An 8,002-nucleotide genomic window follows, 5' to 3' on the forward strand; every position below is an offset into this window, starting at 1 on the left:
AATGAAAGTCAGCCAACATTTTATACAGTGACGCCCACTGTAGAGTGAGGATCTCGCTATGTTGCTCAGGCTGGTCTTGAACTCCTGGCCTCAAGCAATCCTCCTGCCTTGGTCTCCCAAAGTGTTAGGGTTATAAGCGTGAGCCAGTGCACCTGGCTGAGATTCTATTTTATTATAAATGTATAACAGAAGATTATTGGGCATTTAAGGCAAGTTTCTAACATGAAAGTCAGAAATTATAAGAGGAAAAAAAGGGAATTCAAAAGAAACAGTGAAATCAAGTAAGAGAAGAAAACATTAAAAAAAATCACAAAACAGAAGAAAATGGTATGTTTAGATAAGACAATGCATCCATGGAAACAACTGTATTATAATCAGACAATAAGAAAAAAATTCTTAAAAGCTTTTTAAATGATAGCAGAAATTACTCGATGAAAGTTGGAAGGTACAGTTGTAGAAATTTTCTAGAAAGCAGAACAAACACTTCAAAGTAAAAAAAGGAAATCAGAAAACTAAAGGATCAATCTAGGAAGTAGTCTAATTCCTAATAGGAATTGCCAAAAGAAAGAACAGAAAATAATAGGAGAAAAATTTCCAAAGAACATTGGAAGAAAATATCCTAAGATTTTCAGGTTGAAAGAGCCCACTGAGAGGCTAGCACAATGAATAAAGACCTACAATTTAGGAAATTTCAGAACACTAGACATAAAAAGATTCTAAGTGGAGGGACAAAACCGGTCCCACACCAAGGAGCAGGAATCAGAATAGCAGCAGCTTCTAAGCCACAGTAGGGAAGGCAGAAAATCAGCACAGCAATGCCTCAAGATGGTGAAGGAAAATGACTTACAACCTGGAATCCTACCCAACCAGATTATCAGTCAAGTTTGAGGGAGGAGAATAAAGACAATTTTAGAGATGCTAAAAACAAACGCATTATCTTACAGTTTTATTTTATTTTTTTGAGAGAGTATCACTTTGTCACCCTTGGTAGGGTGCTGTGGAGTCATAACTCACAGCAACCTCAAACTCTTGGGCTCAAGTGATTCTTTTGCCTCAGCCTCCCAAGTAGCTGAGACTACAGACACCAGCCACAATACCTATTTGTTTTTAGCGATGGGAGTCTTACTCTTGCTCAGGCTGGTCTTGAACTCTTCAGCTCAAGCAATCCACCTGCCTTGGCCTCACAATCTGGCAATCTTACAGTTGTAGAGGTCAGAAGTCTGAAATGTGTTTTGCTGGGCTAAAATCAAGGTGACAGTATGGCTGGGTTCCTTCTGAGGGCTCTAGGGAAGAATCTGTTTCCTTGTCTTTTCCTTGGAAGCTGCCTGCATCCCGTGGCCCATGACCTCTTTGTCCATCTTCAAAGCCAGCAGCATAGCATCTTCCAATCTCTCGGACTCTCACAATTCTGCCTCTCTTATAAAGACTTTTCTGCTTACACTGGACCTACCCAGACAATCCAGGAAAATCTTCCTATCTCAGGGCAACTTAATCACATCTGCAAAGTCCCTTTCGATGTGTAAGGTGACATATCACATAGAACCCAGAGATGAAGATGTGGATCTCTTTGGGGGGGGGGGCATTATTCTGTCTACTACACAAAGTCTCCAAATGCTTACCTCCCATACATTCTTTCTCAAGAAGCTATGCTCCATTACAATATGAGGTTAAACTAAGAATGATGAAGACCTGGGGTCTAAGAAGAGAAGGATAAAGAAAACTCCATGTGAGGGAAAGCCAAGGTTGACAGCAGGAGAGCAGCCTAGAGCACAAGGTCAAATGATTTCAGCACGTGTCTCCAAGAATGAAATGAAACCAATAGAGTAGGTGAAGTTGGGATGTGCTTACAGGTTTTAAATTCTGTTGAAGAGTTTTGAGATGGAATATAAATAAGCAAATAAAAACAGGTAAATATTAGCTCCCCAATAGATAAAACTGTACAAGAAACCAAATGAATGTGGCACAACAGTTAAAAAAACAGGTGGAATACTGTAATGCTGAGTAATAATACACCTGACCATGATGAGATGACCACACCGGGAAGAGGCGTGTGTGTATTTATGTGTACATACGCATTGTGCGTTCAGAGGAAAGGCGGGGGATATAATTAGTAAATTCTCATTTTTCCATAGTATGGAGTCAACAGCTAATATCTAAAACTGAAAATCTACAAATACAGAGGGGACACAAAGTTTCTGTGCAATTCAAGATGGTTCAATATAGTAAATGGCACATGAACCACCACCCGGTTGAAATATAAGATTTTTAGAAATAAGATGAATACAAGAAATAACTACAATAATTCCGAGTGTTTGCTTGTGGGAATGGATCTCAAAGTAGGTAGGTATGGAGCAGGAGGGCTGCTTTTATTCAGTTACCATATTTCTTGATATTTTAAGCTATTTTCTTTTTTTTTTTTAAGCTATTTTCATTTATCATCTTGAGTAAAGCAGAGGGCCTGGGAAACTAAAGCTAATATAACAAAGGAGGCCCAGAATTACGAAGCTATGATCAGAATGCAAATTGTAACCTTCATTTTTTCCCCCTCTAGGATTTTTATTTCTAGCCATATGACAAACTAGATTTCTGGAAAATGTAAAAATGTCACCTTCTATTTGTGCCACGATGTGAAAAAAATTAAATTTGGATTTTAAAAAGCTGCACTTGTAGGGTGACAGGCCTGAGCTAGGTGGTAATTCAAAGGTCAGCATAAAGCTGGAAAACCCCACATCTTCGAAAGAGGAACTAGAAAAAGATCCTAGCCTGCGATGGGGATGCGGTATGCCCTGGTATTGGTTCTGCAGTGAGCGAAACAGAAAGTAAGATCTCCGGTAAGTATCTGTAGCTACAGCCCTGTATTTGTGTACAGTGGCAGGTGGAATTTGGGCCACCTGTGTAACTCAGAAGACAGTAAGCCTAAATGTTAGTGTTTAAAACCCTTAGTTGGTAGTAGCCCAGGCACACAAAATACAAATCTTCTCACGGGGAACGCGTTTTAAATGAAGACTCAATTTACATAAAGTGCCAAGAAACATAAGCACAGTTTTAAAATTATACATAAGGAAATAAACCACCATTAGCAAGAGTTGTAGGAAACAGAAACTGCATTTAGACTAGTAAAGACCACAGACACTGGAAAGATCAGTTTTGAGGTATAAAATAAAAAGATTTAATATCCTTAAACAAATAAAAAATAAGATACTGAAAACATAAATTAGTCATTGCAACTATCAAAATCCAGGCATGCTTATTTACTTATTTTTTAAAGACAACATCAGCAAGTAAAGCCAGGCATTTTAAATTTAATTTAATTTAATTTTTAATTTAATTTAATTTTATATATTTGAGACAGAGTCTCAATTTTGTGGACCCTGGCTAGGTTGCCTTGGTGTCAGCCTAGCGCACAGCAACCTCAAACTCCTGGGTTAAATAGATCCTCATGGCTCAGCCTTCCCAGGAGATGGGACCACAGGCACCTGCTATAACGCCCAGTTTGTTTTTCTATTTTTAGTAGAAACAGGGTCTCACTCTTGCTCTGCATGGTCTTAAACCCATGAGCACAAGGGATCTACGTGCCTTGGCCACCATACCTGGCCAGCCAGGAATACTTAAAAAAATAATAGAATTTCTAGAAATGACACTGATAAAATGAAATCAAAGAAATAAACAAGATAAAGCTAAAGTATTAGTGATTTTAAAGACAAACAGGTAAGGCAGACTTTGGTGGCTCACGCCTGTAGTCCTAACACTCCAGGAGGCTGAGGTGGGTGAATCGCCTGAGCTCACAGATTTGAGACCAGCCTGAGCAAAAAGACAACCCCGTTTCTACAAACAGCCAGGCATTGTGGTGGGCGGCTGTAGTCCCAGCTACTTGGGAGGCTGAGGCAAGAGAATGGCTTAAGACCAAGAGTTTGAGGTTGCTGTGAACTGGGATGCCATGGCATTCTACCAAGGATGATAAAGTGAGACTCTGTCTAAAAAAAAAAAAAAAGACAGGTAAAAAAAATTCTGCAGGAAACAGCACACGATGTGATAACATAAAATGGAGAAAGAAAAAATTCAAAGAGATTGTGACTAGGAATTTTCTAGAATGTATTAAAAACGTCATCCTTCAGATTCTTGGAGGTCCAGTGAAATTCCAAGCATAAGCACCAAGGGATAATCTGTACATAAGTGGTAAAAAAAAAAAAAATGCAAAATACAGAAGGCCTAGAGTAGATGTGAAAAGCAGAGAGATACATCACCCACCTACAGAGGAGCAAGGAGAGTGCCGGCTGAGTTTTCAATAGCTCCTGACTTTATTATTTCCTTCTATCTGCTCACGTTGGGTTTAATTTGCTCTTCTTTTCCTAGTTTCTTCAGATAGAAGCCTAGATCATCAATTTTAGAACTTTATTTTTTTTCCTAGTATAAATAACTAATGCTGCAAATCTTCAAAGTGCCGCTTTAGTTTTATCTCACAAATTTTGATTTATTATTTTCACTCAGTTCAAAATATTTTGACTCCTCGTGTGACTTCTTGTTTTATGCATGGGTTCTTTGTCTAATTTCCAAATTTGAGACCTTCTGGGTATCTGTCTGTTGATTTAATTCTACTATGCTCAGAGAACATGCTCTGAATTATTCCAACCCTTTTTAAATTTAATGAGAAATATTTTATGACCCAGAATATGGCCTATATTTGGTGAATGCTTCATGTGCACTTGAAAAGAATAAGAATTCTACCCTTGATGAAAGTAGTGTTTTATAAATGTCCATTAGGCTGACCTGGTTTAAGTGTCGTTCAAGTCTCCCGAGCCCTTTCTGATTTTCTGTAACTTTGTCCTACCAATTGCTGAGAGAGGAGTGTTGGAACCTCCAACAATGACTCTGAATGTGTCTATTTCTCCTTTCAAATCTCTCAGTTTTTACTTCACTTATATTCAAGCTACATTATTAGAAGTATAAACATTTACAAGTATGTCCTCTTAATGAATATATCACTTTATCATCATGAAAAGTTCCTCTCTATCCCTAGTTATATTTCTTGTTCTGAAACCTACTTTGATATTATAGCTATGCAGACTTCTTTTGATCAGTGTTAACATAGCATATCATTTTCCATCTTTTTATGTTTTAAAAACATTGTGGTGATGTGTGTGTGTGTATATATATATATATATAAACATAACATTTACCATCTTAACCATTTTGAGTGTACAGTTTAGTAGGGGCAAGTACATTCACATCATTTTGCAATCATCTCAATAATTTTATCTTGCAAAACTGAAACACTATACCCATTAAACAACTCATTCTTCCCTTTCCCCAACCACCACCACTCTACCTTCTACTTCTGCGAATTTGACTACTCCAAGTATGGCATTTTGATGGAATCAGACAGTATGTCTTTTTGTGGTTGGCTTATTTCAATCAGTACAATATCCTCAAGGTTCATCCATGTTGTTGAATGAATTTCCTTCAAGACTGAATAATATTCCATTGTGTAATATACAGATTTTGTTTAACTGATCATATAGTGAGTCACTTGGGTTGCTCCCACATTTTGGCTGTTGTGAAGAACATTTTTATGAATATGGATTTACAAACAGCTCTTTAAGACCTGCTTTCAATTCCATCATTTTATTTTTAAATTATTGGAATCTTTATATTTAAAATGGCTTCTTATGGACAGCAAATAGCTGAGTCTTGCTTTTTCTTATTGTGAGATAGTCTCTCATTCTGTTGCCCAGGCTAGAGTGCCATGGGATCAGCTCAGCTCACAGCAACTTCAAACCCCTAAGTTCAAGCGATCCTCCTGCCTGAGTAGCTAGGAGTACAGGCACCAGCCACAGTGCCTTAATTTTTTCTATTTTTAGTGGGGGGGGTGGGCGTCTCACTTTTGCTCAGGCTAATCTTGAAATCCTGGGCTCAAGAGAGCCTCCTGCCTCAGCCTCCCAGAGTGCTAGAGTTACAGGTATGAGTCACTGCATCTGGCTCAGGTTTTTGTCTATTAATCCCTTCATCTCTTTCATTTCTGGGTTTGTTTTGATTGATTGATTTCTCCTGTTTTTTTTTCTTTTTTTAAAAAGACAATCTCACTATGTTGCCCAAGCTGATCTCAAACTCCTAGGCTCAACTGATCCTCTTACCTCAGTCTCCCAAGTAACTGGGACTACAGTATTCACCACTATACCCAGCTTATGTATTTTTCTTTTCTTTTTTTTTTCTTTTGGCTCGGGCTGGGTTTGAACCCACCACCTCCAGCATATGGAGCTGGTGCCCTACTCCTTTGAGCCACAGGCGCCACCCATCTTTTTTCTTTTCTTTTCTTTTTTTGTGTATCTTATTTTTCTGTTGCTTTGTATGCCTGGTAATTTTTGATGGGTGCTAGAAATTGCGAATTTTTCCAATGTTTGGTGCTGAATTTTACTGTATTCTTGTAAACAGAAGAGGATTTTGTTGTGGAATGAAGATAAATTACTTTTAGATTAGTCTGATTCTCTAAAGCAGTGATTTTCAGTGTGCTGTGGTATACTGGTGTGCCACAAGAGAATCTTCGATGTGCCATAAAAATTTTTTAAGATTGTTGAAAAATTTTGAAAAAAGTTCAAAGCATAGTAAGCATACTCTTTCTTTTACTTTTTTTTCTGATCAACATAATTTAAGTGTGCCAAGGAAGTTTAGCTATAGGTTCAAGTGTGCCATGAGACAAAAAAGGTTGAAAACCACTGTTCTAAAGGCTTCCTTTAAAGCTTTGTTAGGGTGGGTCCATAGCATCCTTTGTTCTGGTGCTAATTTAGCCCCCCCACCCCACAATCAATACCCTGTATGCTCTGAGTCTCTCTACTCTGGCTTTTAGGAACACAGACTATTTCCAGCCCTGCATGAGTTCCAGGCATTGTGCAACCTACTGCTTTTCAGGGAGTTCTTTCCTGGGCTCAGAGTTTTTCCATATGCATATATAATTCTGTACTCAGAGACTCAAGGGGACCCCACTCCAGATCTCTGAAGTGTGCAGGCATGCTCTCTCTCTGTAGTTTCTTCTTCTCTGGTACTGAGCCTCACGAATTCTAGCCACCCTGACCTTTTCAAACTCTGATTTCTACTTCCTCCATTCAGTGACACAGCAGGCTCTATTTCCACATTCCCTCCCTGGGCTGCAGTGTGGAAACTATATCAAGGCAGTAAGTAGGGGCAATCACGGGGCCCACGCCATGAGTTTCCTTTCTCCCAGGGATCACCATGCTGCATAGTCTGTTTTGCCATATCTTGAAAACCACTGTTTCATTTTTCTAGTTTGTTTTCAGCAAAAGAGCAACTCAGAGAGCACTGCAAGGACAGAAGGACTCTCATGCCTTCTTTCACAACCCTATTCCCCTCAATCCAAATGAGCAGACTCAGGTATTTGAGGTATATCATGTAATCAGAGAGAGAGAGAGAGAGAAGGAAAAGTAATGAGCCTGATGCAACCTGGACCTCTGGATTCTAGCCCCATTCCTTTCACCAAATGTGTGTTTTTAGAAATATAGTATCATAATGCCTCACTGGTAGAATATTAGTAGCGTCCTCACTGCACATAACAACGGCAGAATGAGACAACAAGTGTTTCTTCCACAAAAACAGTGGATTCTCCTTCCTTCCCCTTAAATCCATTCCCACCAGCTAACAGCCCCTCAGGAGGAAGCTGTAACAGGCCATATTCCTCAGAATGCTTTCCACCCCAGAAGAACCAAACTTGTACTAAGTGTTGGAATTTCTGCCATGTCACAACTGTAATTAAAGCAGCACAGACAAAATACACAATGCTAGGTTCTATGCTAAGTTCCAGATAAAATTTATTTCTCTTCTGCACTTTCTACAAGAAGTGGAAACCAAAACCATTCCTTGTTCATCAAGCTTGTTATTCAGATTACTTTCAACTTTTTCTAAAGAATCCCCAGAAAATAATTTTTCTGTGTTCTTACCAATACCAAGAATAGGAACGTTTTCCTGCTACTTGCTTGTCTTATTTTTTTTTTTT

General features: G+C 38.7%; 1 protein-coding gene across 2 annotated transcripts in view; it reads right to left on the minus strand.

The window, feature by feature from the left end:
- MPZL1 (myelin protein zero like 1) overlaps positions 1 to 8,002 on the minus strand; it is a 73,613-nt gene that overhangs the window by 7,472 nt on the left and 58,139 nt on the right. The window lies entirely within an intron of this gene.

This window comes from Otolemur garnettii, unplaced genomic scaffold (genome assembly GCF_000181295.1).
Source record: "Otolemur garnettii isolate 467f Iridium unplaced genomic scaffold, OtoGar3 scaffold00016, whole genome shotgun sequence".
Taxonomy (NCBI): domain Eukaryota; kingdom Metazoa; phylum Chordata; class Mammalia; order Primates; family Galagidae; genus Otolemur; species Otolemur garnettii.